At 37.9% G+C, this 25,734-nt stretch overlaps 36 non-coding genes across 36 annotated transcripts; all 36 read left to right on the top strand.

The window, feature by feature from the left end:
- Window positions 1-277: 277 nt before the first annotated feature.
- Window positions 278-418, top strand: LOC146076416 (U4 spliceosomal RNA). Its single transcript, XR_014473816.1, has one exon. It is a non-coding gene; the product is annotated as a U4 spliceosomal RNA (small nuclear RNA).
- A 537-nt stretch (window positions 419-955) lies between these two features.
- LOC146076661 (U4 spliceosomal RNA) lies at window positions 956-1,096 on the top strand. The gene has a single exon (XR_014474060.1). It is a non-coding gene; the product is annotated as a U4 spliceosomal RNA (small nuclear RNA).
- Window positions 1,097-1,750: 654 nt separating this feature from the next.
- LOC146076415 (U4 spliceosomal RNA) lies at window positions 1,751-1,891 on the top strand. Its single transcript, XR_014473815.1, has one exon. It is a non-coding gene; the product is annotated as a U4 spliceosomal RNA (small nuclear RNA).
- A 537-nt stretch (window positions 1,892-2,428) lies between these two features.
- Window positions 2,429-2,569, top strand: LOC146076674 (U4 spliceosomal RNA). The gene has a single exon (XR_014474073.1). It is a non-coding gene; the product is annotated as a U4 spliceosomal RNA (small nuclear RNA).
- Window positions 2,570-3,223: 654 nt separating this feature from the next.
- LOC146076414 (U4 spliceosomal RNA) lies at window positions 3,224-3,364 on the top strand. The gene has a single exon (XR_014473814.1). It is a non-coding gene; the product is annotated as a U4 spliceosomal RNA (small nuclear RNA).
- A 537-nt stretch (window positions 3,365-3,901) lies between these two features.
- Window positions 3,902-4,042, top strand: LOC146076507 (U4 spliceosomal RNA). The gene has a single exon (XR_014473907.1). It is a non-coding gene; the product is annotated as a U4 spliceosomal RNA (small nuclear RNA).
- Window positions 4,043-4,696: 654 nt separating this feature from the next.
- LOC146076413 (U4 spliceosomal RNA) lies at window positions 4,697-4,837 on the top strand. Its single transcript, XR_014473813.1, has one exon. It is a non-coding gene; the product is annotated as a U4 spliceosomal RNA (small nuclear RNA).
- Window positions 4,838-5,375: 538 nt separating this feature from the next.
- Window positions 5,376-5,516, top strand: LOC146076605 (U4 spliceosomal RNA). The gene has a single exon (XR_014474005.1). It is a non-coding gene; the product is annotated as a U4 spliceosomal RNA (small nuclear RNA).
- A 654-nt stretch (window positions 5,517-6,170) lies between these two features.
- LOC146076412 (U4 spliceosomal RNA) lies at window positions 6,171-6,311 on the top strand. The gene has a single exon (XR_014473812.1). It is a non-coding gene; the product is annotated as a U4 spliceosomal RNA (small nuclear RNA).
- A 537-nt stretch (window positions 6,312-6,848) lies between these two features.
- On the top strand, window positions 6,849-6,989 carry LOC146076506 (U4 spliceosomal RNA). Its single transcript, XR_014473906.1, has one exon. It is a non-coding gene; the product is annotated as a U4 spliceosomal RNA (small nuclear RNA).
- A 654-nt stretch (window positions 6,990-7,643) lies between these two features.
- On the top strand, window positions 7,644-7,784 carry LOC146076411 (U4 spliceosomal RNA). The gene has a single exon (XR_014473811.1). It is a non-coding gene; the product is annotated as a U4 spliceosomal RNA (small nuclear RNA).
- Window positions 7,785-8,322: 538 nt separating this feature from the next.
- Window positions 8,323-8,463, top strand: LOC146076604 (U4 spliceosomal RNA). The gene has a single exon (XR_014474004.1). It is a non-coding gene; the product is annotated as a U4 spliceosomal RNA (small nuclear RNA).
- Window positions 8,464-9,117: 654 nt separating this feature from the next.
- On the top strand, window positions 9,118-9,258 carry LOC146076695 (U4 spliceosomal RNA). The gene has a single exon (XR_014474094.1). It is a non-coding gene; the product is annotated as a U4 spliceosomal RNA (small nuclear RNA).
- A 537-nt stretch (window positions 9,259-9,795) lies between these two features.
- On the top strand, window positions 9,796-9,936 carry LOC146076410 (U4 spliceosomal RNA). The gene has a single exon (XR_014473810.1). It is a non-coding gene; the product is annotated as a U4 spliceosomal RNA (small nuclear RNA).
- A 654-nt stretch (window positions 9,937-10,590) lies between these two features.
- Window positions 10,591-10,731, top strand: LOC146076408 (U4 spliceosomal RNA). The gene has a single exon (XR_014473808.1). It is a non-coding gene; the product is annotated as a U4 spliceosomal RNA (small nuclear RNA).
- A 538-nt stretch (window positions 10,732-11,269) lies between these two features.
- Window positions 11,270-11,410, top strand: LOC146076407 (U4 spliceosomal RNA). Its single transcript, XR_014473807.1, has one exon. It is a non-coding gene; the product is annotated as a U4 spliceosomal RNA (small nuclear RNA).
- Window positions 11,411-11,948: 538 nt separating this feature from the next.
- Window positions 11,949-12,089, top strand: LOC146076655 (U4 spliceosomal RNA). Its single transcript, XR_014474054.1, has one exon. It is a non-coding gene; the product is annotated as a U4 spliceosomal RNA (small nuclear RNA).
- Window positions 12,090-12,626: 537 nt separating this feature from the next.
- On the top strand, window positions 12,627-12,767 carry LOC146076505 (U4 spliceosomal RNA). The gene has a single exon (XR_014473905.1). It is a non-coding gene; the product is annotated as a U4 spliceosomal RNA (small nuclear RNA).
- A 654-nt stretch (window positions 12,768-13,421) lies between these two features.
- LOC146076406 (U4 spliceosomal RNA) lies at window positions 13,422-13,562 on the top strand. The gene has a single exon (XR_014473806.1). It is a non-coding gene; the product is annotated as a U4 spliceosomal RNA (small nuclear RNA).
- A 538-nt stretch (window positions 13,563-14,100) lies between these two features.
- On the top strand, window positions 14,101-14,241 carry LOC146076405 (U4 spliceosomal RNA). Its single transcript, XR_014473805.1, has one exon. It is a non-coding gene; the product is annotated as a U4 spliceosomal RNA (small nuclear RNA).
- A 537-nt stretch (window positions 14,242-14,778) lies between these two features.
- Window positions 14,779-14,919, top strand: LOC146076404 (U4 spliceosomal RNA). Its single transcript, XR_014473804.1, has one exon. It is a non-coding gene; the product is annotated as a U4 spliceosomal RNA (small nuclear RNA).
- Window positions 14,920-15,573: 654 nt separating this feature from the next.
- Window positions 15,574-15,714, top strand: LOC146076403 (U4 spliceosomal RNA). Its single transcript, XR_014473803.1, has one exon. It is a non-coding gene; the product is annotated as a U4 spliceosomal RNA (small nuclear RNA).
- Window positions 15,715-16,252: 538 nt separating this feature from the next.
- LOC146076402 (U4 spliceosomal RNA) lies at window positions 16,253-16,393 on the top strand. The gene has a single exon (XR_014473802.1). It is a non-coding gene; the product is annotated as a U4 spliceosomal RNA (small nuclear RNA).
- A 538-nt stretch (window positions 16,394-16,931) lies between these two features.
- LOC146076653 (U4 spliceosomal RNA) lies at window positions 16,932-17,072 on the top strand. The gene has a single exon (XR_014474052.1). It is a non-coding gene; the product is annotated as a U4 spliceosomal RNA (small nuclear RNA).
- Window positions 17,073-17,609: 537 nt separating this feature from the next.
- On the top strand, window positions 17,610-17,750 carry LOC146076504 (U4 spliceosomal RNA). The gene has a single exon (XR_014473904.1). It is a non-coding gene; the product is annotated as a U4 spliceosomal RNA (small nuclear RNA).
- A 654-nt stretch (window positions 17,751-18,404) lies between these two features.
- On the top strand, window positions 18,405-18,545 carry LOC146076401 (U4 spliceosomal RNA). The gene has a single exon (XR_014473801.1). It is a non-coding gene; the product is annotated as a U4 spliceosomal RNA (small nuclear RNA).
- A 538-nt stretch (window positions 18,546-19,083) lies between these two features.
- Window positions 19,084-19,224, top strand: LOC146076400 (U4 spliceosomal RNA). The gene has a single exon (XR_014473800.1). It is a non-coding gene; the product is annotated as a U4 spliceosomal RNA (small nuclear RNA).
- Window positions 19,225-19,762: 538 nt separating this feature from the next.
- LOC146076399 (U4 spliceosomal RNA) lies at window positions 19,763-19,903 on the top strand. Its single transcript, XR_014473799.1, has one exon. It is a non-coding gene; the product is annotated as a U4 spliceosomal RNA (small nuclear RNA).
- A 537-nt stretch (window positions 19,904-20,440) lies between these two features.
- LOC146076350 (U4 spliceosomal RNA) lies at window positions 20,441-20,581 on the top strand. The gene has a single exon (XR_014473751.1). It is a non-coding gene; the product is annotated as a U4 spliceosomal RNA (small nuclear RNA).
- Window positions 20,582-21,118: 537 nt separating this feature from the next.
- Window positions 21,119-21,259, top strand: LOC146076603 (U4 spliceosomal RNA). Its single transcript, XR_014474003.1, has one exon. It is a non-coding gene; the product is annotated as a U4 spliceosomal RNA (small nuclear RNA).
- Window positions 21,260-21,913: 654 nt separating this feature from the next.
- LOC146076397 (U4 spliceosomal RNA) lies at window positions 21,914-22,054 on the top strand. Its single transcript, XR_014473797.1, has one exon. It is a non-coding gene; the product is annotated as a U4 spliceosomal RNA (small nuclear RNA).
- Window positions 22,055-22,591: 537 nt separating this feature from the next.
- Window positions 22,592-22,732, top strand: LOC146076503 (U4 spliceosomal RNA). The gene has a single exon (XR_014473903.1). It is a non-coding gene; the product is annotated as a U4 spliceosomal RNA (small nuclear RNA).
- Window positions 22,733-23,386: 654 nt separating this feature from the next.
- On the top strand, window positions 23,387-23,527 carry LOC146076694 (U4 spliceosomal RNA). The gene has a single exon (XR_014474093.1). It is a non-coding gene; the product is annotated as a U4 spliceosomal RNA (small nuclear RNA).
- A 537-nt stretch (window positions 23,528-24,064) lies between these two features.
- LOC146076396 (U4 spliceosomal RNA) lies at window positions 24,065-24,205 on the top strand. The gene has a single exon (XR_014473796.1). It is a non-coding gene; the product is annotated as a U4 spliceosomal RNA (small nuclear RNA).
- A 538-nt stretch (window positions 24,206-24,743) lies between these two features.
- Window positions 24,744-24,884, top strand: LOC146076395 (U4 spliceosomal RNA). Its single transcript, XR_014473795.1, has one exon. It is a non-coding gene; the product is annotated as a U4 spliceosomal RNA (small nuclear RNA).
- Window positions 24,885-25,421: 537 nt separating this feature from the next.
- LOC146076349 (U4 spliceosomal RNA) lies at window positions 25,422-25,562 on the top strand. Its single transcript, XR_014473750.1, has one exon. It is a non-coding gene; the product is annotated as a U4 spliceosomal RNA (small nuclear RNA).
- Window positions 25,563-25,734: the final 172 nt, after the last annotated feature.

The following is a 25,734-nucleotide window of genomic DNA, read 5'->3' as shown; positions in this document are numbered from 1 at the left end:
TCTGGAGATGTTCCAGAATTTTTGAATGCAGTGTCATGCAAATTGGAGATAAATTCCTTACAATTTTTGCTACCAGAGTGTGAGATATGAAAAAGCACTTGGGAACAGAAAATACAATTTCCTTGAAGTCATCACCCAGGAAGGTTTTGCCAGGTCTTGGACTCATTAGCATATACATTCCCATAATCCACTGCTCCTAGCCAGAGACGGTTTGTCTAGCCATGGTTGTAATGAGTTCTCTGTTGCACATGCTGATTGCTCCAGCCAAGCACCTATCAACTTTGCGCAGTGGCATTATCATAGCTTATGAGGTCAAACCGAGGCGTGATTATTGCTAGTTGAAAACTTTACCCAATACCCCGCCATGATGACTTGCAATATAGTCAGCATTGGCAATTTTTGCTAGTCTCCCAGGAGACTATAAGATTTTGTAAAGGAAAGATGAGTTGGAGTTAGTCTATTTTCTTGAATCTTCTGTATGTGAAAAACCACAATTGACTGTGTCTTCCAGTTGCTGATATTGAAGATTGGTTTAGAGATTAGTGTTTTTAATAAGACGTGTTGGAGTTAGTCTATTTTCTTGCATCTTCTGTATATGAAAAACCACAATTACATCCGTGTCTTCCAGTTGCTGATTTTGAAGATTGATGTAGAGATTAGTGTTTTTATCTCTGTTTATCTGGAGATGTTCCAGAATTTTTGAATGCATTGTCATGCAAATTTGGGATAAATTCCTTACAATTTTTGCTACCAGAGTGTGAGATATGAAAAAGCACTTGGGAATAGAAAATACAATTTCCTTGAAGTCATCACCCAGGAAGGTTTTGCCAGGTCTTGGACTCATTAGCATATACATTCCCATAATCCACTGCTCCTAGCCAGAGACTGTTTGTCTAGCCATGGTTGTAATGAGTTCTCTGTTGCACATGCTGATTGCTCCAGCCAAGCACCTATCAACTTTGCGCAGTGGCATTATCATAGCTTATGAGGTCAAACCGAGGCGTGATTATTGCGAGTTGAAAACTTTACCCAATACCCCGCCATGATGACTTGCAATATAGTCAGCATTGGCAATTTTTGCTAGTCTCCCAGGAGACTATAAGATTTTGTAAAGGAAAGATGTGTTGGAGTTAGTCTATTTTCTTGAATCTTCTGTATGTGAAAAACCACAATTGACTGTGTCTTCCAGTTGCTGATTTTGAAGATTGGTTTAGAGATTAGTGTTTTTAATAAGACGTGTTGGAGTTAGTCTATTTTCTTGTATCTTCTGTATATGAAAAACCACAATTACATCCGTGTCTTCCAGTTGCTGATTTGGAAGATTGATGTAGAGATTAGTGTTTTTAATAAGACGTGTTGGAGTTAGTCTATTTTCTTGCATCTTCTGTATATGAAAAACCACAATTACATCCGTGTCTTCCAGTTGCTGATTTTAAAGATTGATGTAGAGATTAGTGTTTTTATCTCTGTTTATCTGGAGATGTTCCAGAATTTTTGAATGCAGTGTCATGCAAATTGGAGATAAATTCCTTACAATTTTTGCTACCAGAGTGTGAGATATGAAAAAGCACTTGGGAACAGAAAATACAATTTCCTTGAAGTCATCACCCAGGAAGGTTTTGCCAGGTCTTGGACTCATTAGCATATACATTCCCATAATCCACTGCTCCTAGCCAGAGACGGTTTGTCTAGCCATGGTTGTAATGAGTTCTCTGTTGCACATGCTGATTGCTCCAGCCAAGCACCTATCAACTTTGCGCAGTGGCATTATCATAGCTTATGAGGTCAAACCGAGGCGTGATTATTGCTAGTTGAAAACTTTACCCAATACCCCGCCATGATGACTTGCAATATAGTCAGCATTGGCAATTTTTGCTAGTCTCCCAGGAGACTATAAGATTTTGTAAAGGAAAGATGTGTTGGAGTTAGTCTATTTTCTTGAATCTTCTGTATGTGAAAAACCACAATTGACTGTGTCTTCCAGTTGCTGATTTTGAAGATTGGTTTAGAGATTAGTGTTTTTAATAAGACGTGTTGGAGTTAGTCTATTTTATTGCATCTTCTGTATATGAAAAACCACAATTACATCCGTGTCTTCCAGTTGCTGATTTTGAAGATTGATGTAGAGATTAGTGTTTTTATCTCTGTTTATCTGGAGATGTTCCAGAATTTTTGAATGCAGTGTCATGCAAATTGGAGATAAATTCCTTACAATTTTTGCTACCAGAGTGTGAGATATGAAAAAGCACTTGGGAACAGAAAATACAATTTCCTTGAAATCATCACCCAGGAAGGTTTTGCCAGGTCTTGGACTCATTAGCATATACATTCCCATAATCCACTGCTCCTAGCCAGAGACTGTTTGTCTAGCCATGGTTGTAATGAGTTCTCTGTTGCACATGCTGATTGCTCCAGCCAAGCACCTATCAACTTTGCGCAGTGGCATTATCATAGCTTATGAGGTCAAACTGAGGCGTGATTATTGCTAGTTGAAAACTTTACCCAATACCCTGCCATGATGACTTGCAATATAGTCAGCATTGGCAATTTTTGCTAGTCTCCCAGGAGACTATAAGATTTTGTAAAGGAAAGATGTGTTGGAGTTAGTCTATTTTCTTGAATCTTCTGTATGTGAAAAACCACAATTGACTGTGTCTTCCAGTTGCTGATTTTGAAGATTGGTTTAGAGATTAGTGTTTTTAATAAGACGTGTTGGAGTTAGTCTATTTTCTTGCATCTTCTGTATATGAAAAACCACAATTACATCCGTGTCTTCCAGTTGCTGATTTTGAAGATTGATGTAGAGATTAGTGTTTTTAATAAGACGTGTTGGAGTTAGTCTATTTTCTTGCATCTTCTGTATATGAAAAACCACAATTACATCCGTGTCTTCCAGTTGCTGATTTTGAAGATTGATGTAGAGATTAGTGTTTTTATCTCTGTTTATCTGGAGATGTTCCAGAATTTTTGAATGCAGTGTCATGCAAATTGGAGATAAATTCCTTACAATTTTTGCTACCAGAGTGTGAGATATGAAAAAGCACTTGGGAACAGAAAATACAATTTCCTTGAAATCATCACCCAGGAAGGTTTTGCCAGGTCTTGGACTCATTAGCATATACATTCCCATAATCCACTGCTCCTAGCCAGAGACTGTTTGTCTAGCCATGGTTGTAATGAGTTCTCTGTTGCACATGCTGATTGCTCCAGCCAAGCACCTATCAACTTTGCGCAGTGGCATTATCATAGCTTATGAGGTCAAACCGAGGCGTGATTATTGCTAGTTGAAAACTTTACCCAATACCCCGCCATGATGACTTGCAATATAGTCAGCATTGGCAATTTTTGCTAGTCTCCCAGGAGACTATACGATTTTGTAAAGGAAAGATGTGTTGGAGTTAGTCTATTTTCTTGAATCTTCTGTATGTGAAAAACCACAATTGACTGTGTCTTCCAGTTGCTGATTTTGAAGATTGGTTTAGAGATTAGTGTTTTTAATAAGACGTGTTGGAGTTAGTCTATTTTCTTGCATCTTCTGTATATGAAAAACCACAATTACATCCGTGTCTTCCAGTTGCTGATTTTGAAGATTGATGTAGAGATTAGTGTTTTTATCTCTGTTTATCTGGAGATGTTCCAGAATTTTTGAATGCATTGTCATGCAAATTTGGGATAAATTCCTTACAATTTTTGCTACCAGAGTGTGAGATATGAAAAAGCACTTGGGAATAGAAAATACAATTTCCTTGAAGTCATCACCCAGGAAGGTTTTGCCAGGTCTTGGACTCATTAGCATATACATTCCCATAATCCACTGCTCCTAGCCAGAGACTGTTTGTCTAGCCATGGTTGTAATGAGTTCTCTGTTGCACATGCTGATTGCTCCAGCCAAGCACCTATCAACTTTGCGCAGTGGCATTATCATAGCTTATGAGGTCAAACCGAGGCGTGATTATTGCTAGTTGAAAACTTTACCCAATACCCCGCCATGGTGACTTGCAATATAGTCAGCATTGGCAATTTTTGCTAGTCTCCCAGGAGACTATAAGATTTTGTAAAGGAAAGATGTGTTGGAGTTAGTCTATTTTCTTGAATCTTCTGTATGTGAAAAACCACAATTGACTGTGTCTTCCAGTTGCTGATTTTGAAGATTGGTTTAGAGATTAGTGTTTTTAATAAGACGTGTTGGAGTTAGTCTATTTTCTTGCATCTTCTGTATATGAAAAACCACAATTACATCCGTGTCTTCCAGTTGCTGATTTGGAAGATTGATGTAGAGATTAGTGTTTTTAATAAGACGTGTTGGAGTTAGTCTATTTTCTTGCATCTTCTGTATATGAAAAACCACAATTACATCCGTGTCTTCCAGTTGCTGATTTTGAAGATTGATGTAGAGATTAGTGTTTTTATCTCTGTTTATCTGGAGATGTTCCAGAATTTTTGAATGCAGTGTCATGCAAATTGGAGATAAATTCCTTACAATTTTTGCTACCAGAGTGTGAGATATGAAAAAGCACTTGGGAACAGAAAATACAATTTCCTTGAAGTCATCACCCAGGAAGGTTTTGCCAGGTCTTGGACTCATTAGCATATACATTCCCATAATCCACTGCTCCTAGCCAGAGACGGTTTGTCTAGCCATGGTTGTAATGAGTTCTCTGTTGCACATGCTGATTGCTCCAGCCAAGCACCTATCAACTTTGCGCAGTGGCATTATCATAGCTTATGAGGTCAAACCGAGGCGTGATTATTGCTAGTTGAAAACTTTACCCAATACCCCGCCATGATGACTTGCAATATAGTCAGCATTGGCAATTTTTGCTAGTCTCCCAGGAGACTATAAGATTTTGTAAAGGAAAGATGTGTTGGAGTTAGTCTATTTTCTTGAATCTTCTGTATGTGAAAAACCACAATTGACTGTGTCTTCCAGTTGCTGATTTTGAAGATTGGTTTAGAGATTAGTGTTTTTAATAAGACGTGTTGGAGTTAGTCTATTTTCTTGCATCTTCTGTATATGAAAAACCACAATTACATCCGTGTCTTCCAGTTGCTGATTTTGAAGATTGATGTAGAGATTAGTGTTTTTTATCTCTGTTTATCTGGAGATGTTCCAGAATTTTTGAATGCATTGTCATGCAAATTGGAGATAAATTCCTTACAATTTTTGCTACCAGAGTGTGAGATATGAAAAAGCACTTGGGAACAGAAAATACAATTTCCTTGAAGTCATCACCCAGGAAGGTTTTGCCAGGTCTTGGACTCATTAGCATATACATTCCCATAATCCACTGCTCCTAGCCAGAGACTGTTTGTCTAGCCATGGTTGTAATGAGTTCTCTGTTGCACATGCTGATTGCTCCAGCCAAGCACCTATCAACTTTGCGCAGTGGCATTATCATAGCTTATGAGGTCAAACTGAGGCGTGATTATTGCTAGTTGAAAACTTTACCCAATACCCCGCCATGATGACTTGCAATATAGTCAGCATTGGCAATTTTTGCTAGTCTCCCAGGAGACTATAAGATTTTTTAAAGGAAAGATGTGTTGGAGTTAGTCTATTTTCTTGAATCTTCTGTATGTGAAAAACCACAATTGACTGTGTCTTCCAGTTGCTGATTTTGAAGATTGGTTTAGAGATTAGTGTTTTTAATAAGACGTGTTGGAGTTAGTCTATTTTCTTGCATCTTCTGTATATGAAAAACCACAATTACATCCGTGTCTTCCAGTTGCTGATTTTGAAGATTGATGTAGAGATTAGTGTTTTTAATAAGACGTGTTGGAGTTAGTCTATTTTCTTGCATCTTCTGTATATGAAAAACCACAATTACATCCGTGTCTTCCAGTTGCTGATTTTGAAGATTGATGTAGAGATTAGTGTTTTTATCTCTGTTTATCTGGAGATGTTCCAGAATTTTTGAATGCAGTGTCATGCAAATTGGAGATAAATTCCTTACAATTTTTGCTACCAGAGTGTGAGATATGAAAAAGCACTTGGGAACAGAAAATACAATTTCCTTGAAATCATCACCCAGGAAGGTTTTGCCAGGTCTTGGACTCATTAGCATATACATTCCCATAATCCACTGCTCCTAGCCAGAGACTGTTTGTCTAGCCATGGTTGTAATGAGTTCTCTGTTGCACATGCTGATTGCTCCAGCCAAGCACCTATCAACTTTGCGCAGTGGCATTATCATAGCTTATGAGGTCAAACCGAGGCGTGATTATTGCTAGTTGAAAACTTTACCCAATACCCCGCCATGATGACTTGCAATATAGTCAGCATTGGCAATTTTTGCTAGTCTCCCAGGAGACTATACGATTTTGTAAAGGAAAGATGTGTTGGAGTTAGTCTATTTTCTTGAATCTTCTGTATGTGAAAAACCACAATTGACTGTGTCTTCCAGTTGCTGATTTTGAAGATTGGTTTAGAGATTAGTGTTTTTAATAAGACGTGTTGGAGTTAGTCTATTTTCTTGCATCTTCTGTATATGAAAAACCACAATTACATCCGTGTCTTCCAGTTGCTGATTTTGAAGATTGATGTAGAGATTAGTGTTTTTATCTCTGTTTATCTGGAGATGTTCCAGAATTTTTGAATGCATTGTCATGCAAATTTGGGATAAATTCCTTACAATTTTTGCTACCAGAGTGTGAGATATGAAAAAGCACTTGGGAATAGAAAATACAATTTCCTTGAAGTCATCACCCAGGAAGGTTTTGCCAGGTCTTGGACTCATTAGCATATACATTCCCATAATCCACTGCTCCTAGCCAGAGACTGTTTGTCTAGCCATGGTTGTAATGAGTTCTCTGTTGCACATGCTGATTGCTCCAGCCAAGCACCTATCAACTTTGCGCAGTGGCATTATCATAGCTTATGAGGTCAAACCGAGGCGTGATTATTGCTAGTTGAAAACTTTACCCAATACCCCGCCATGGTGACTTGCAATATAGTCAGCATTGGCAATTTTTGCTAGTCTCCCAGGAGACTATAAGATTTTGTAAAGGAAAGATGTGTTGGAGTTAGTCTATTTTCTTGAATCTTCTGTATGTGAAAAACCACAATTGACTGTGTCTTCCAGTTGCTGATTTTGAAGATTGGTTTAGAGATTAGTGTTTTTAATAAGACGTGTTGGAGTTAGTCTATTTTCTTGCATCTTCTGTATATGAAAAACCACAATTACATCCGTGTCTTCCAGTTGCTGATTTGGAAGATTGATGTAGAGATTAGTGTTTTTAATAAGACGTGTTGGAGTTAGTCTATTTTCTTGCATCTTCTGTATATGAAAAACCACAATTACATCCGTGTCTTCCAGTTGCTGATTTTGAAGATTGATGTAGAGATTAGTGTTTTTATCTCTGTTTATCTGGAGATGTTCCAGAATTTTTGAATGCAGTGTCATGCAAATTGGAGATAAATTCCTTACAATTTTTGCTACCAGAGTGTGAGATATGAAAAAGCACTTGGGAACAGAAAATACAATTTCCTTGAAGTCATCACCCAGGAAGGTTTTGCCAGGTCTTGGACTCATTAGCATATACATTCCCATAATCCACTGCTCCTAGCCAGAGACGGTTTGTCTAGCCATGGTTGTAATGAGTTCTCTGTTGCACATGCTGATTGCTCCAGCCAAGCACCTATCAACTTTGCGCAGTGGCATTATCATAGCTTATGAGGTCAAACCGAGGCGTGATTATTGCTAGTTGAAAACTTTACCCAATACCCCGCCATGATGACTTGCAATATAGTCAGCATTGGCAATTTTTGCTAGTCTCCCAGGAGACTATAAGATTTTGTAAAGGAAAGATGTGTTGGAGTTAGTCTATTTTCTTGAATCTTCTGTATGTGAAAAACCACAATTGACTGTGTCTTCCAGTTGCTGATTTTGAAGATTGGTTTAGAGATTAGTGTTTTTAATAAGACGTGTTGGAGTTAGTCTATTTTCTTGCATCTTCTGTATATGAAAAACCACAATTACATCCGTGTCTTCCAGTTGCTGATTTTGAAGATTGATGTAGAGATTAGTGTTTTTTATCTCTGTTTATCTGGAGATGTTCCAGAATTTTTGAATGCATTGTCATGCAAATTGGAGATAAATTCCTTACAATTTTTGCTACCAGAGTGTGAGATATGAAAAAGCACTTGGGAACAGAAAATACAATTTCCTTGAAGTCATCACCCAGGAAGGTTTTGCCAGGTCTTGGACTCATTAGCATATACATTCCCATAATCCACTGCTCCTAGCCAGAGACTGTTTGTCTAGCCATGGTTGTAATGAGTTCTCTGTTGCACATGCTGATTGCTCCAGCCAAGCACCTATCAACTTTGCGCAGTGGCATTATCATAGCTTATGAGGTCAAACTGAGGCGTGATTATTGCTAGTTGAAAACTTTACCCAATACCCCGCCATGATGACTTGCAATATAGTCAGCATTGGCAATTTTTGCTAGTCTCCCAGGAGACTATAAGATTTTTTAAAGGAAAGATGTGTTGGAGTTAGTCTATTTTCTTGAATCTTCTGTATGTGAAAAACCACAATTGACTGTGTCTTCCAGTTGCTGATTTTGAAGATTGGTTTAGAGATTAGTATTTTTAATAAGACGTGTTGGAGTTAGTCTATTTTCTTGCATCTTCTGTATATGAAAAACCACAATTACATCCGTGTCTTCCAGTTGCTGATTTTGAAGATTGATGTAGAGATTAGTGTTTTTAATAAGACGTGTTGGAGTTAGTCTATTTTCTTGCATCTTCTGTATATGAAAAACCACAATTACATCCGTGTCTTCCAGTTGCTGATTTTGAAGATTGATGTAGAGATTAGTGTTTTTATCTCTGTTTATCTGGAGATGTTCCAGAATTTTTGAATGCAGTGTCATGCAAATTGGAGATAAATTCCTTACAATTTTTGCTACCAGAGTGTGAGATATGAAAAAGCACTTGGGAACAGAAAATACAATTTCCTTGAAATCATCACCCAGGAAGGTTTTGCCAGGTCTTGGACTCATTAGCATATACATTCCCATAATCCACTGCTCCTAGCCAGAGACTGTTTGTCTAGCCATGGTTGTAATGAGTTCTCTGTTGCACATGCTGATTGCTCCAGCCAAGCACCTATCAACTTTGCGCAGTGGCATTATCATAGCTTATGAGGTCAAACTGAGGCGTGATTATTGCTAGTTGAAAACTTTACCCAATATCCTGCCATGATGACTTGCAATATAGTCAGCATTGGCAATTTTTGCTAGTCTCCCAGGAGACTATAAGATTTTGTAAAGGAAAGATGTGTTGGAGTTAGTCTATTTTCTTGAATCTTCTGTATGTGAAAAACCACAATTGACTGTGTCTTCCAGTTGCTGATTTTGAAGATTGGTTTAGAGATTAGTGTTTTTAATAAGACGTGTTGGAGTTAGTCTATTTTCTTGCATCTTCTGTATATGAAAAACCACAATTACATCCGTGTCTTCCAGTTGCTGATTTTGAAGATTGATGTAGAGATTAGTGTTTTTATCTCTGTTTATCTGGAGATGTTCCAGAATTTTTGAATGCATTGTCATGCAAATTTGGGATAAATTCCTTACAATTTTTGCTACCAGAGTGTGAGATATGAAAAAGCACTTGGGAATAGAAAATACAATTTCCTTGAAGTCATCACCCAGGAAGGTTTTGCCAGGTCTTGGACTCATTAGCATATACATTCCCATAATCCACTGCTCCTAGCCAGAGACTGTTTGTCTAGCCATGGTTGTAATGAGTTCTCTGTTGCACATGCTGATTGCTCCAGCCAAGCACCTATCAACTTTGCGCAGTGGCATTATCATAGCTTATGAGGTCAAACCGAGGCGTGATTATTGCTAGTTGAAAACTTTACCCAATACCCCGCCATGATGACTTGCAATATAGTCAGCATTGGCAATTTTTGCTAGTCTCCCAGGAGACTATAAGATTTTGTAAAGGAAAGATGTGTTGGAGTTAGTCTATTTTCTTGAATCTTCTGTATGTGAAAAACCACAATTGACTGTGTCTTCCAGTTGCTGATTTTGAAGATTGGTTTAGAGATTAGTGTTTTTAATAAGACGTGTTGGAGTTAGTCTATTTTCTTGCATCTTCTGTATATGAAAAACCACAATTACATCCGTGTCTTCCAGTTGCTGATTTGGAAGATTGATGTAGAGATTAGTGTTTTTAATAAGACGTGTTGGAGTTAGTCTATTTTCTTGCATCTTCTGTATATGAAAAACCACAATTACATCCGTGTCTTCCAGTTGCTGATTTTGAAGATTGATGTAGAGATTAGTGTTTTTATCTCTGTTTATCTGGAGATGTTCCAGAATTTTTGAATGCAGTGTCATGCAAATTGGAGATAAATTCCTTACAATTTTTGCTACCAGAGTGTGAGATATGAAAAAGCACTTGGGAACAGAAAATACAATTTCCTTGAAGTCATCACCCAGGAAGGTTTTGCCAGGTCTTGGACTCATTAGCATATACATTCCCATAATCCACTGCTCCTAGCCAGAGACGGTTTGTCTAGCCATGGTTGTAATGAGTTCTCTGTTGCACATGCTGATTGCTCCAGCCAAGCACCTATCAACTTTGCGCAGTGGCATTATCATAGCTTATGAGGTCAAACCGAGGCGTGATTATTGCTAGTTGAAAACTTTACCCAATACCCCGCCATGATGACTTGCAATATAGTCAGCATTGGCAATTTTTGCTAGTCTCCCAGGAGACTATAAGATTTTGTAAAGGAAAGATGTGTTGGAGTTAGTCTATTTTCTTGAATCTTCTGTATGTGAAAAACCACAATTGACTGTGTCTTCCAGTTGCTGATTTTGAAGATTGGTTTAGAGATTAGTGTTTTTAATAAGACGTGTTGGAGTTAGTCTATTTTCTTGCATCTTCTGTATATGAAAAACCACAATTACATCCGTGTCTTCCAGTTGCTGATTTTGAAGATTGATGTAGAGATTAGTGTTTTTTATCTCTGTTTATCTGGAGATGTTCCAGAATTTTTGAATGCATTGTCATGCAAATTGGAGATAAATTCCTTACAATTTTTGCTACCAGAGTGTGAGATATGAAAAAGCACTTGGGAACAGAAAATACAATTTCCTTGAAGTCATCACCCAGGAAGGTTTTGCCAGGTCTTGGACTCATTAGCATATACATTCCCATAATCCACTGCTCCTAGCCAGAGACTGTTTGTCTAGCCATGGTTGTAATGAGTTCTCTGTTGCACATGCTGATTGCTCCAGCCAAGCACCTATCAACTTTGCGCAGTGGCATTATCATAGCTTATGAGGTCAAACCGAGGCGTGATTATTGCTAGTTGAAAACTTTACCCAATACCCCGCCATGATGACTTGCAATATAGTCAGCATTGGCAATTTTTGCTAGTCTCCCAGGAGACTATAAGATTTTGTAAAGGAAAGATGTGTTGGAGTTAGTCTATTTTCTTGAATCTTCTGTATGTGAAAAACCACAATTGACTGTGTCTTCCAGTTGCTGATTTTGAAGATTGGTTTAGAGATTAGTGTTTTTAATAAGACGTGTTGGAGTTAGTCTATTTTCTTGCATCTTCTGTATATGAAAAACCACAATTACATCCGTGTCTTCCAGTTGCTGATTTTGAAGATTGATGTAGAGATTAGTGTTTTTTATCTCTGTTTATCTGGAGATGTTCCAGAATTTTTGAATGCATTGTCATGCAAATTGGAGATAAATTCCTTACAATTTTTGCTACCAGAGTGTGAGATATGAAAAAGCACTTGGGAACAGAAAATACAATTTCCTTGAAGTCATCACCCAGGAAGGTTTTGCCAGGTCTTGGACTCATTAGCATATACATTCCCATAATCCACTGCTCCTAGCCAGAGACTGTTTGTCTAGCCATGGTTGTAATGAGTTCTCTGTTGCACATGCTGATTGCTCCAGCCAAGCACCTATTAACTTTGCGCAGTGGCATTATCATAACTTATGAGGTCAAACCGAGGCGTGATTATTGCTAGTTGAAAACTTTACCCAATACCCCGCCATGATGACTTGCAATATAGTCAGCATTGGCAATTTTTGCTAGTCTCCCAGGAGACTATAAGATTTTGTAAAGGAAAGATGTGTTGGAGTTAGTCTATTTTTTTGAATCTTCTGTATGTGAAAAACCACAATTGACTGTGTCTTCCAGTTGCTGATTTTGAAGATTGGTTTAGAGATTAGTGTTTTGAATAAGATGTGTTGGAGTTAGTCTATTTTCTTGCATCTTCTGTATATGAAAAACCACAATTACATCCGTGTCTTCCAGTTGCTGATTTTGAAGATTGATGTAGAGATTAGTGTTTTTATCTCTGTTTATCTGGAGATGTTCCAGAATTTTTGAATGCATTGTCATGCAAATTTGGGATAAATTCCTTACAATTTTTGCTACCAGAGTGTGAGATATGAAAAAGCACTTGGGAATAGAAAATACAATTTCCTTGAAGTCATCACCCAGGAAGGTTTTGCCAGGTCTTGGACTCATTAGCATATACATTCCCATAATCCACTGCTCCTAGCCAGAGACTGTTTGTCTAGCCATGGTTGTAATGAGTTCTCTGTTGCACATGCTGATTGCTCCAGCCAAGCACCTATCAACTTTGCGCAGTGGCATTATCATAGCTTATGAGGTCAAACCGAGGCGTGATTATTGCTAGTTGAAAACTTTACCCAATACCCCGCCATGGTGACTTGCAATATAGTCAGCATTGGCAATTTTTGCTAGTCTCCCAGGAGACTATAAGATTTTGTAAAGGAAAGATGTGTTGGAGTTAGTCTATTTTCTTGAATCTTCTGTATGTGAAAAACCACAATTGACTGTGTCTTCCAGTTGCTGATTTTGAAGATTGGTTTAGAGATTAGTGTTTTTAATAAGACGTGTTGGAGTTAGTCTATTTTCTTGCATCTTCTGTATATGAAAAACCACAATTACATCCGTGTCTTCCAGTTGCTGATTTGGAAGATTGATGTAGAGATTAGTGTTTTTAATAAGACGTGTTGGAGTTAGTCTATTTTCTTGCATCTTCTGTATATGAAAAACCACAATTACATCCGTGTCTTCCAGTTGCTGATTTTGAAGATTGATGTAGAGATTAGTGTTTTTATCTCTGTTTATCTGGAGATGTTCCAGAATTTTTGAATGCAGTGTCATGCAAATTGGAGATAAATTCCTTACAATTTTTGCTACCAGAGTGTGAGATATGAAAAAGCACTTGGGAACAGAAAATACAATTTCCTTGAAGTCATCACCCAGGAAGGTTTTGCCAGGTCTTGGACTCATTAGCATATACATTCCCATAATCCACTGCTCCTAGCCAGAGACGGTTTGTCTAGCCATGGTTGTAATGAGTTCTCTGTTGCACATGCTGATTGCTCCAGCCAAGCACCTATCAACTTTGCGCAGTGGCATTATCATAGCTTATGAGGTCAAACCGAGGCGTGATTATTGCTAGTTGAAAACTTTACCCAATACCCCGCCATGATGACTTGCAATATAGTCAGCATTGGCAATTTTTGCTAGTCTCCCAGGAGACTATAAGATTTTGTAAAGGAAAGATGTGTTGGAGTTAGTCTATTTTCTTGAATCTTCTGTATGTGAAAAACCACAATTGACTGTGTCTTCCAGTTGCTGATTTTGAAGATTGGTTTAGAGATTAGTGTTTTTAATAAGACGTGTTGGAGTTAGTCTATTTTCTTGCATCTTCTGTATATGAAAAACCACAATTACATCCGTGTCTTCCAGTTGCTGATTTTGAAGATTGATGTAGAGATTAGTGTTTTTTATCTCTGTTTATCTGGAGATGTTCCAGAATTTTTGAATGCATTGTCATGCAAATTGGAGATAAATTCCTTACAATTTTTGCTACCAGAGTGTGAGATATGAAAAAGCACTTGGGAACAGAAAATACAATTTCCTTGAAGTCATCACCCAGGAAGGTTTTGCCAGGTCTTGGACTCATTAGCATATACATTCCCATAATCCACTGCTCCTAGCCAGAGACTGTTTGTCTAGCCATGGTTGTAATGAGTTCTCTGTTGCACATGCTGATTGCTCCAGCCAAGCACCTATCAACTTTGCGCAGTGGCATTATCATAGCTTATGAGGTCAAACCGAGGCGTGATTATTGCTAGTTGAAAACTTTACCCAATACCCCGCCATGATGACTTGCAATATAGTCAGCATTGGCAATTTTTGCTAGTCTCCCAGGAGACTATAAGATTTTGTAAAGGAAAGATGTGTTGGAGTTAGTCTATTTTCTTGAATCTTCTGTATGTGAAAAACCACAATTGACTGTGTCTTCCAGTTGCTGATTTTGAAGATTGGTTTAGAGATTAGTGTTTTTAATAAGACGTGTTGGAGTTAGTCTATTTTCTTGCATCTTCTGTATATGAAAAACCACAATTACATCCGTGTCTTCCAGTTGCTGATTTTGAAGATTGATGTAGAGATTAGTGTTTTTATCTCTGTTTATCTGGAGATGTTCCAGAATTTTTGAATGCATTGTCATGCAAATTTGGGATAAATTCCTTACAATTTTTGCTACCAGAGTGTGAGATATGAAAAAGCACTTGGGAATAGAAAATACAATTTCCTTGAAGTCATCACCCAGGAAGGTTTTGCCAGGTCTTGGACTCATTAGCATATACATTCCCATAATCCACTGCTCCTAGCCAGAGACTGTTTGTCTAGCCATGGTTGTAATGAGTTCTCTGTTGCACATGCTGATTGCTCCAGCCAAGCACCTATCAACTTTGCGCAGTGGCATTATCATAGCTTATGAGGTCAAACCGAGGCGTGATTATTGCTAGTTGAAAACTTTACCCAATACCCCGCCATGATGACTTGCAATATAGTCAGCATTGGCAATTTTTGCTAGTCTCCCAGGAGACTATAAGATTTTGTAAAGGAAAGATGTGTTGGAGTTAGTCTATTTTCTTGAATCTTCTGTATGTGAAAAACCACAATTGACTGTGTCTTCCAGTTGCTGATTTTGAAGATTGGTTTAGAGATTAGTGTTTTTAATAAGACGTGTTGGAGTTAGTCTATTTTCTTGCATCTTCTGTATATGAAAAACCACAATTACATCCGTGTCTTCCAGTTGCTGATTTGGAAGATTGATGTAGAGATTAGTGTTTTTAATAAGACGTGTTGGAGTTAGTCTATTTTCTTGCATCTTCTGTATATGAAAAACCACAATTACATCCGTGTCTTCCAGTTGCTGATTTTGAAGATTGATGTAGAGATTAGTGTTTTTATCTCTGTTTATCTGGAGATGTTCCAGAATTTTTGAATGCAGTGTCATGCAAATTGGAGATAAATTCCTTAAAATTTTTGCTACCAGAGTGTGAGATATGAAAAAGCACTTGGGAACAGAAAATACAATTTCCTTGAAGTCATCACCCAGGAAGGTTTTGCCAGGTCTTGGACTCATTAGCATATACATTCCCATAATCCACTGCTCCTAGCCAGAGACGGTTTGTCTAGCCATGGTTGTAATGAGTTCTCTGTTGCACATGCTGATTGCTCCAGCCAAGCACCTATCAACTTTGCGCAGTGGCATTATCATAGCTTATGAGGTCAAACCGAGGCGTGATTATTGCTAGTTGAAAACTTTACCCAATACCCCGCCATGATGACTTGCAATATAGTCAGCATTGGCAATTTTTGCTAGTCTCCCAGGAGACTATAAGATTTTGTAAAGGAAAGATGTGTTGGAGTTAGTCTATTTTCTTGAATCTTCTGTATGTGAAAAACCACAATTGACTGTGTCTTCCAGTTGCTGATTTTGAAGATTGGTTTAGAGATTAGTGTTTTTAATAAGACGTGTTGGAGTTAGTCTATTTTCTTGCATCTTCTGTATATGAAAAACCACAATTACATCCGTGTCTTCCAGTTGCTGATTTTGAAGATTGATGTAGAGATTAGTGTTTTTTATCTCTGTTTATCTGGAGATGTTCCAGAATTTTTGAATGCATTGTCATGCAAATTGGAGATAAATTCCTTACAATTTTTGCTACCAGAGTGTGAGATATGAAAAAGCACTTGGGAACAGAAAATACAATTTCCTTGAAGTCATCACCCAGGAAGGTTTTGCCAGGTCTTGGACTCATTAGCATATACATTCCCATAATCCACTGCTCCTAGCCAGAGACTGTTTGTCTAGCCATGGTTGTAATGAGTTCTCTGTTGCACATGCTGATTGCTCCAGCCAAGCACCTATCAACTTTGCGCAGTGGCATTATCATAGCTTATGAGGTCAAACCGAGGCGTGATTATTGCTAGTTGAAAACTTTACCCAATACCCCGCCATGATGACTTGCAATATAGTCAGCATTGGCAATTTTTGCTAGTCTCCCAGGAGACTATAAGATTTTGTAAAGGAAAGATGTGTTGGAGTTAGTCTATTTTCTTGAATCTTCTGTATGTGAAAAACCACAATTGACTGTGTCTTCCAGTTGCTGATTTTGAAGATTGGTTTAGAGATTAGTGTTTTTAATAAGACGTGTTGGAGTTAGTCTATTTTCTTGCATCTTCTGTATATGAAAAACCACAATTACATCCGTGTCTTCCAGTTGCTGATTTGGAAGATTGATGTAGAGATTAGTGTTTTTTATCTCTGTTTATCTGGAGATGTTCCAGAATTTTTGAATGCATTGTCATGCAAATTGGAGATAAATTCCTTACAATTTTTGCTACCAGAGTGTGAGATATGAAAAAGCACTTGGGAACAGAAAATACAATTTCCTTGAAGTCATCACCCAGGAAGGTTTTGCCAGGTCTTGGACTCATTAGCATATACATTCCCATAATCCACTGCTCCTAGCCAGAGACTGTTTGTCTAGCCATGGTTGTAATGAGTTCTCTGTTGCACATGCTGATTGCTCCAGCCAAGCACCTATTAACTTTGCGCAGTGGCATTATCATAACTTATGAGGTCAAACCGAGGCGTGATTATTGCTAGTTGAAAACTTTACCCAATACCCCGCCATGATGACTTGCAATATAGTCAGCATTGGCAATTTTTGCTAGTCTCCCAGGAGACTATAAGATTTTGTAAAGGAAAGATGTGTTGGAGTTAGTCTATTTTTTTGAATCTTCTGTATGTGAAAAACCACAATTGACTGTGTCTTCCAGTTGCTGATTTTGAAGATTGGTTTAGAGATTAGTGTTTTGAATAAGATGTGTTGGAGTTAGTCTATTTTCTTGCATCTTCTGTATATGAAAAACCACAATTACATCCGTGTCTTCCAGTTGCTGATTTTGAAGATTGATGTAGAGATTAGTGTTTTTATCTCTGTTTATCTGGAGATGTTCCAGAATTTTTGAATGCATTGTCATGCAAATTTGGGATAAATTCCTTACAATTTTTGCTACCAGAGTGTGAGATATGAAAAAGCACTTGGGAATAGAAAATACAATTTCCTTGAAGTCATCACCCAGGAAGGTTTTGCCAGGTCTTGGACTCATTAGCATATACATTCCCATAATCCACTGCTCCTAGCCAGAGACTGTTTGTCTAGCCATGGTTGTAATGAGTTCTCTGTTGCACATGCTGATTGCTCCAGCCAAGCACCTATCAACTTTGCGCAGTGGCATTATCATAGCTTATGAGGTCAAACCGAGGCGTGATTATTGCTAGTTGAAAACTTTACCCAATACCCCGCCATGGTGACTTGCAATATAGTCAGCATTGGCAATTTTTGCTAGTCTCCCAGGAGACTATAAGATTTTGTAAAGGAAAGATGTGTTGGAGTTAGTCTATTTTCTTGAATCTTCTGTATGTGAAAAACCACAATTGACTGTGTCTTCCAGTTGCTGATTTTGAAGATTGGTTTAGAGATTAGTGTTTTTAATAAGACGTGTTGGAGTTAGTCTATTTTCTTGCATCTTCTGTATATGAAAAACCACAATTACATCCGTGTCTTCCAGTTGCTGATTTGGAAGATTGATGTAGAGATTAGTGTTTTTAATAAGACGTGTTGGAGTTAGTCTATTTTCTTGCATCTTCTGTATATGAAAAACCACAATTACATCCGTGTCTTCCAGTTGCTGATTTTGAAGATTGATGTAGAGATTAGTGTTTTTATCTCTGTTTATCTGGAGATGTTCCAGAATTTTTGAATGCAGTGTCATGCAAATTGGAGATAAATTCCTTACAATTTTTGCTACCAGAGTGTGAGATATGAAAAAGCACTTGGGAACAGAAAATACAATTTCCTTGAAGTCATCACCCAGGAAGGTTTTGCCAGGTCTTGGACTCATTAGCATATACATTCCCATAATCCACTGCTCCTAGCCAGAGACGGTTTGTCTAGCCATGGTTGTAATGAGTTCTCTGTTGCACATGCTGATTGCTCCAGCCAAGCACCTATCAACTTTGCGCAGTGGCATTATCATAGCTTATGAGGTCAAACCGAGGCGTGATTATTGCTAGTTGAAAACTTTACCCAATACCCCGCCATGATGACTTGCAATATAGTCAGCATTGGCAATTTTTGCTAGTCTCCCAGGAGACTATAAGATTTTGTAAAGGAAAGATGTGTTGGAGTTAGTCTATTTTCTTGAATCTTCTGTATGTGAAAAACCACAATTGACTGTGTCTTCCAGTTGCTGATTTTGAAGATTGGTTTAGAGATTAGTGTTTTTAATAAGACGTGTTGGAGTTAGTCTATTTTCTTGCATCTTCTGTATATGAAAAACCACAATTACATCCGTGTCTTCCAGTTGCTGATTTTGAAGATTGATGTAGAGATTAGTGTTTTTTATCTCTGTTTATCTGGAGATGTTCCAGAATTTTTGAATGCATTGTCATGCAAATTGGAGATAAATTCCTTACAATTTTTGCTACCAGAGTGTGAGATATGAAAAAGCACTTGGGAACAGAAAATACAATTTCCTTGAAGTCATCACCCAGGAAGGTTTTGCCAGGTCTTGGACTCATTAGCATATACATTCCCATAATCCACTGCTCCTAGCCAGAGACTGTTTGTCTAGCCATGGTTGTAATGAGTTCTCTGTTGCACATGCTGATTGCTCCAGCCAAGCACCTATCAACTTTGCGCAGTGGCATTATCATAGCTTATGAGGTCAAACCGAGGCGTGATTATTGCTAGTTGAAAACTTTACCCAATACCCCGCCATGATGACTTGCAATATAGTCAGCATTGGCAATTTTTGCTAGTCTCCCAGGAGACTATAAGATTTTGTAAAGGAAAGATGTGTTGGAGTTAGTCTATTTTCTTGAATCTTCTGTATGTGAAAAACCACAATTGACTGTGTCTTCCAGTTGCTGATTTTGAAGATTGGTTTAGAGATTAGTGTTTTTAATAAGACGTGTTGGAGTTAGTCTATTTTCTTGCATCTTCTGTATATGAAAAACCACAATTACATCCGTGTCTTCCAGTTGCTGATTTTGAAGATTGATGTAGAGATTAGTGTTTTTTATCTCTGTTTATCTGGAGATGTTCCAGAATTTTTGAATGCATTGTCATGCAAATTGGAGATAAATTCCTTACAATTTTTGCTACCAGAGTGTGAGATATGAAAAAGCACTTGGGAACAGAAAATACAATTTCCTTGAAGTCATCACCCAGGAAGGTTTTGCCAGGTCTTGGACTCATTAGCATATACATTCCCATAATCCACTGCTCCTAGCCAGAGACTGTTTGTCTAGCCATGGTTGTAATGAGTTCTCTGTTGCACATGCTGATTGCTCCAGCCAAGCACCTATTAACTTTGCGCAGTGGCATTATCATAGCTTATGAGGTCAAACCGAGGCGTGATTATTGCTAGTTGAAAACTTTACCCAATACCCCGCCATGATGACTTGCAATATAGTCAGCATTGGCAATTTTTGCTAGTCTCCCAGGAGACTATAAGATTTTGTAAAGGAAAGATGTGTTGGAGTTAGTCTATTTTTTTGAATCTTCTGTATGTGAAAAACCACAATTGACTGTGTCTTCCAGTTGCTGATTTTGAAGATTGGTTTAGAGATTAGTGTTTTGAATAAGATGTGTTGGAGTTAGTCTATTTTCTTGCATCTTCTGTATATGAAAAACCACAATTACATCCGTGTCTTCCAGTTGCTGATTTTGAAGATTGATGTAGAGATTAGTGTTTTTATCTCTGTTTATCTGGAGATGTTCCAGAATTTTTGAATGCATTGTCATGCAAATTTGGGATAAATTCCTTACAATTTTTGCTACCAGAGTGTGAGATATGAAAAAGCACTTGGGAACAGAAAATACAATTTCCTTGAAGTCATCACCCAGGAAGGTTTTGCCAGGTCTTGGACTCATTAGCATTTACATTCCCATAATCCACTGCTCCTAGCCAGAGACTGTTTGTCTAGCCATGGTTGTAATGAGTTCTCTGTTGCACATGCTAATTGCTCCAGCCAAGCACCTATCAACTTTGCGCAGTGGCATTATCATAGCTAATGAGGTCAAACCGAGGCGTGATTATTGCTAGTTGAAAACTTTACCCAATACCCCGCCATGATGACTTGCAATATAGTCAGCATTGGCAATTTTTGCTAGTCTCCCAGGAGACTATAAGATTTTGTAAAGGAAAGATGTGTTGGAGTTAGTCTATTTTCTTGAATCTTCTGTATGTGAAAAACCACAATTGACTGTGTCTTCCAGTTGCTGATATTGAAGATTGGTTTAGAGATTAGTGTTTTTAATAAGACGTGTTGGAGTTAGTCTATTTTCTTGCATCTTCTGTATATGAAAAACCACAATTACATCCGTGTCTTCCAGTTGCTGATTTTGAAGATTGATGTAGAGATTAGTGTTTTTATCTCTGTTTATCTGGAGATGTTCCAGAATTTTTGAATGCATTGTCATGCAAATTGGAGATAAATTCCTTACAATTTTTGCTACCAGAGTGTGAGATATGAAAAAGCACTTGGGAACAGAAAATACAATTTTCTTGAAGTCATCACCCAGGAAGGTTTTGCCAGGTCTTGGACTCATTAGCATATACATTCCCATAATCCACTGCTCCTAGCCAGAGACTGTTTGTCTAGCCATGGTTGTAATGAGTTCTTTGTTGCACATGCTGATTGCTCCAGCCAAGCACATATCAACTTTGCGCAGTGGCATTATCATAGCTTATGAGGTCAAACTGAGGCGTGATTATTGCTAGTTGAAAACTTTACCCAATACCCCGCCATGATGACTTGCAATATAGTCAGCATTGGCAATTTTTGCTAGTCTCCCAGGAGACTATAAGATTTTGTAAAGGAAAGATGTGTTGGAGTTAGTCTATTTTCTTGAATCTTCTGTATGTGAAAAACCACAATTGACTGTGTCTTCCAGTTGCTGATTTTGAAGATTGGTTTAGAGATTAGTATTTTTAATAAGACGTGTTGGAGTTAGTCTATTTTCTTGCATCTTCTGTATATGAAAAACCACAATTACATCCGTGTCTTCCAGTTGCTGATTTTGAAGATTGATGTAGAGATTAGTGTTTTTAATAAGACGTGTTGGAGTTAGTCTATTTTCTTGCATCTTCTGTATATGAAAAACCACAATTACATCCGTGTCTTCCAGTTGCTGATTTTGAAGATTGATGTAGAGATTAGTGTTTTTATCTCTGTTTATCTGGAGATGTTCCAGAATTTTTGAATGCAGTGTCATGCAAATTGGAGATAAATTCCTTACAATTTTTGCTACCAGAGTGTGAGATATGAAAAAGCACTTGGGAACAGAAAATACAATTTCCTTGAAATCATCACCCAGGAAGGTTTTGCCAGGTCTTGGACTCATTAGCATATACATTCCCATAATCCACTGCTCCTAGCCAGAGACTGTTTGTCTAGCCATGGTTGTAATGAGTTCTCTGTTGCACATGCTGATTGCTCCAGCCAAGCACCTATCAACTTTGCGCAGTGGCATTATCATAGCTTATGAGGTCAAACCGAGGCGTGATTATTGCTAGTTGAAAACTTTACCCAATACCCCGCCATGATGACTTGCAATATAGTCAGCATTGGCAATTTTTGCTAGTCTCCCAGGAGACTATAAGATTTTGTAAAGGAAAGATGTGTTGGAGTTAGTCTATTTTCTTGAATCTTCTGTATGTGAAAAACCACAATTGACTGTGTCTTCCAGTTGCTGATTTTGAAGATTGGTTTAGAGATTAGTGTTTTTAATAAGACGTGTTGGAGTTAGTCTATTTTCTTGCATCTTCTGTATATGAAAAACCACAATTACATCCGTGTCTTCCAGTTGCTGATTTTGAAGATTGATGTAGAGATTAGTGTTTTTATCTCTGTTTATCTGGAGATGTTCCAGAATTTTTGAATGCATTGTCATGCAAATTTGGGATAAATTCCTTACAATTTTTGCTACCAGAGTGTGAGATATGAAAAAGCACTTGGGAATAGAAAATACAATTTCCTTGAAGTCATCACCCAGGAAGGTTTTGCCAGGTCTTGGACTCATTAGCATATACATTCCCATAATCCACTGCTCCTAGCCAGAGACTGTTTGTCTAGCCATGGTTGTAATGAGTTCTCTGTTGCACATGCTGATTGCTCCAGCCAAGCACCTATCAACTTTGCGCAGTGGCATTATCATAGCTTATGAGGTCAAACCGAGGCGTGATTATTGCTAGTTGAAAACTTTACCCAATACCCCGCCATGGTGACTTGCAATATAGTCAGCATTGGCAATTTTTGCTAGTCTCCCAGGAGACTATAAGATTTTGTAAAGGAAAGATGTGTTGGAGTTAGTCTATTTTCTTGAATCTTCTGTATGTGAAAAACCACAATTGACTGTGTCTTCCAGTTGCTGATTTTGAAGATTGGTTTAGAGATTAGTATTTTTAATAAGACGTGTTGGAGTTAGTCTATTTTCTTGCATCTTCTGTATATGAAAAACCACAATTACATCCGTGTCTTCCAGTTGCTGATTTTGAAGATTGATGTAGAGATTAGTGTTTTTAATAAGACGTGTTGGAGTTAGTCTATTTTCTTGCATCTTCTGTATATGAAAAACCACAATTACATCCGTGTCTTCCAGTTGCTGATTTTGAAGATTGATGTAGAGATTAGTGTTTTTATCTCTGTTTATCTGGAGATGTTCCAGAATTTTTGAATGCAGTGTCATGCAAATTGGAGATAAATTCCTTACAATTTTTGCTACCAGAGTGTGAGATATGAAAAAGCACTTGGGAACAGAAAATACAATTTCCTTGAAATCATCACCCAGGAAGGTTTTGCCAGGTCTTGGACTCATTAGCATATACATTCCCATAATCCACTGCTCCTAGCCAGAGACTGTTTGTCTAGCCATGGTTGTAATGAGTTCTCTGTTGCACATGCTGATTGCTCCAGCCAAGCACCTATCAACTTTGCGCAGTGGCATTATCATAGCTTATGAGGTCAAACTGAGGCGTGATTATTGCTAGTTGAAAACTTTACCCAATATCCTGCCATGATGACTTGCAATATAGTCAGCATTGGCAATTTTTGCTAGTCTCCCAGGAGACTATAAGATTTTGTAAAGGAAAGATGTGTTGGAGTTAGTCTATTTTCTTGAATCTTCTGTATGTGAAAAACCACAATTGACTGTGTCTTCCAGTTGCTGATTTTGAAGATTGGTTTAGAGATTAGTGTTTTTAATAAGACGTGTTGGAGTTAGTCTATTTTCTTGCATCTTCTGTATATGAAAAACCACAATTACATCCGTGTCTTCCAGTTGCTGATTTTGAAGATTGATGTAGAGATTAGTGTTTTTATCTCTGTTTATCTGGAGATGTTCCAGAATTTTTGAATGCATTGTCATGCAAATTTGGGATAAATTCCTTACAATTTTTGCTACCAGAGTGTGAGATATGAAAAAGCACTTGGGAATAGAAAATACAATTTCCTTGAAGTCATCACCCAGGAAGGTTTTGCCAGGTCTTGGACTCATTAGCATATACATTCCCATAATCCACTGCTCCTAGCCAGAGACTGTTTGTCTAGCCATGGTTGTAATGAGTTCTCTGTTGCACATGCTGATTGCTCCAGCCAAGCACCTATCAACTTTGCGCAGTGGCATTATCATAGCTTATGAGGTCAAACCGAGGCGTGATTATTGCTAGTTGAAAACTTTACCCAATACCCCGCCATGATGACTTGCAATATAGTCAGCATTGGCAATTTTTGCTAGTCTCCCAGGAGACTATAAGATTTTGTAAAGGAAAGATGTGTTGGAGTTAGTCTATTTTCTTGAATCTTCTGTATGTGAAAAACCACAATTGACTGTGTCTTCCAGTTGCTGATTTTGAAGATTGGTTTAGAGATTAGTGTTTTTAATAAGACGTGTTGGAGTTAGTCTATTTTCTTGCATCTTCTGTATATGAAAAACCACAATTACATCCGTGTCTTCCAGTTGCTGATTTTGAAGATTGATGTAGAGATTAGTGTTTTTTATCTCTGTTTATCTGGAGATGTTCCAGAATTTTTGAATGCATTGTCATGCAAATTGGAGATAAATTCCTTACAATTTTTGCTACCAGAGTGTGAGATATGAAAAAGCACTTGGGAACAGAAAATACAATTTCCTTGAAGTCATCACCCAGGAAGGTTTTGCCAGGTCTTGGACTCATTAGCATATACATTCCCATAATCCACTGCTCCTAGCCAGAGACTGTTTGTCTAGCCATGGTTGTAATGAGTTCTCTGTTGCACATGCTGATTGCTCCAGCCAAGCACCTATTAACTTTGCGCAGTGGCATTATCATAGCTTATGAGGTCAAACCGAGGCGTGATTATTGCTAGTTGAAAACTTTACCCAATACCCCGCCATGATGACTTGCAATATAGTCAGCATTGGCAATTTTTGCTAGTCTCCCAGGAGACTATAAGATTTTGTAAAGGAAAGATGTGTTGGAGTTAGTCTATTTTTTTGAATCTTCTGTATGTGAAAAACCACAATTGACTGTGTCTTCCAGTTGCTGATTTTGAAGATTGGTTTAGAGATTAGTGTTTTGAATAAGATGTGTTGGAGTTAGTCTATTTTCTTGCATCTTCTGTATATGAAAAACCACAATTACATCCGTGTCTTCCAGTTGCTGATTTTGAAGATTGATGTAGAGATTAGTGTTTTTATCTCTGTTTATCTGGAGATGTTCCAGAATTTTTGAATGCATTGTCATGCAAATTTGGGATAAATTCCTTACAATTTTTGCTACCAGAGTGTGAGATATGAAAAAGCACTTGGGAACAGAAAATACAATTTCCTTGAAGTCATCACCCAGGAAGGTTTTGCCAGGTCTTGGACTCATTAGCATTTACATTCCCATAATCCACTGCTCCTAGCCAGAGACTGTTTGTCTAGCCATGGTTGTAATGAGTTCTCTGTTGCACATGCTAATTGCTCCAGCCAAGCACCTATCAACTTTGCGCAGTGGCATTATCATAGCTAATGAGGTCAAACCGAGGCGTGATTATTGCTAGTTGAAAACTTTACCCAATACCCCGCCATGATGACTTGCAATATAGTCAGCATTGGCAATTTTTGCTAGTCTCCCAGGAGACTATAAGATTTTGTAAAGGAAAGATGTGTTGGAGTTAGTCTATTTTCTTGAATCTTCTGTATGTGAAAAACCACAATTGACTGTGTCTTCCAGTTGCTGATATTGAAGATTGGTTTAGAGATTAGTGTTTTTAATAAGACGTGTTGGAGTTAGTCTATTTTCTTGCATCTTC

Source organism: Crinia signifera, chromosome 4 (genome assembly GCF_055691185.1).
Source record: "Crinia signifera chromosome 4, ASM5569118v1, whole genome shotgun sequence".
NCBI classification, from domain to species: Eukaryota; Metazoa; Chordata; class Amphibia; order Anura; family Myobatrachidae; genus Crinia; species Crinia signifera.
This window is presented reverse-complemented; position numbering and strand designations above follow the sequence as displayed.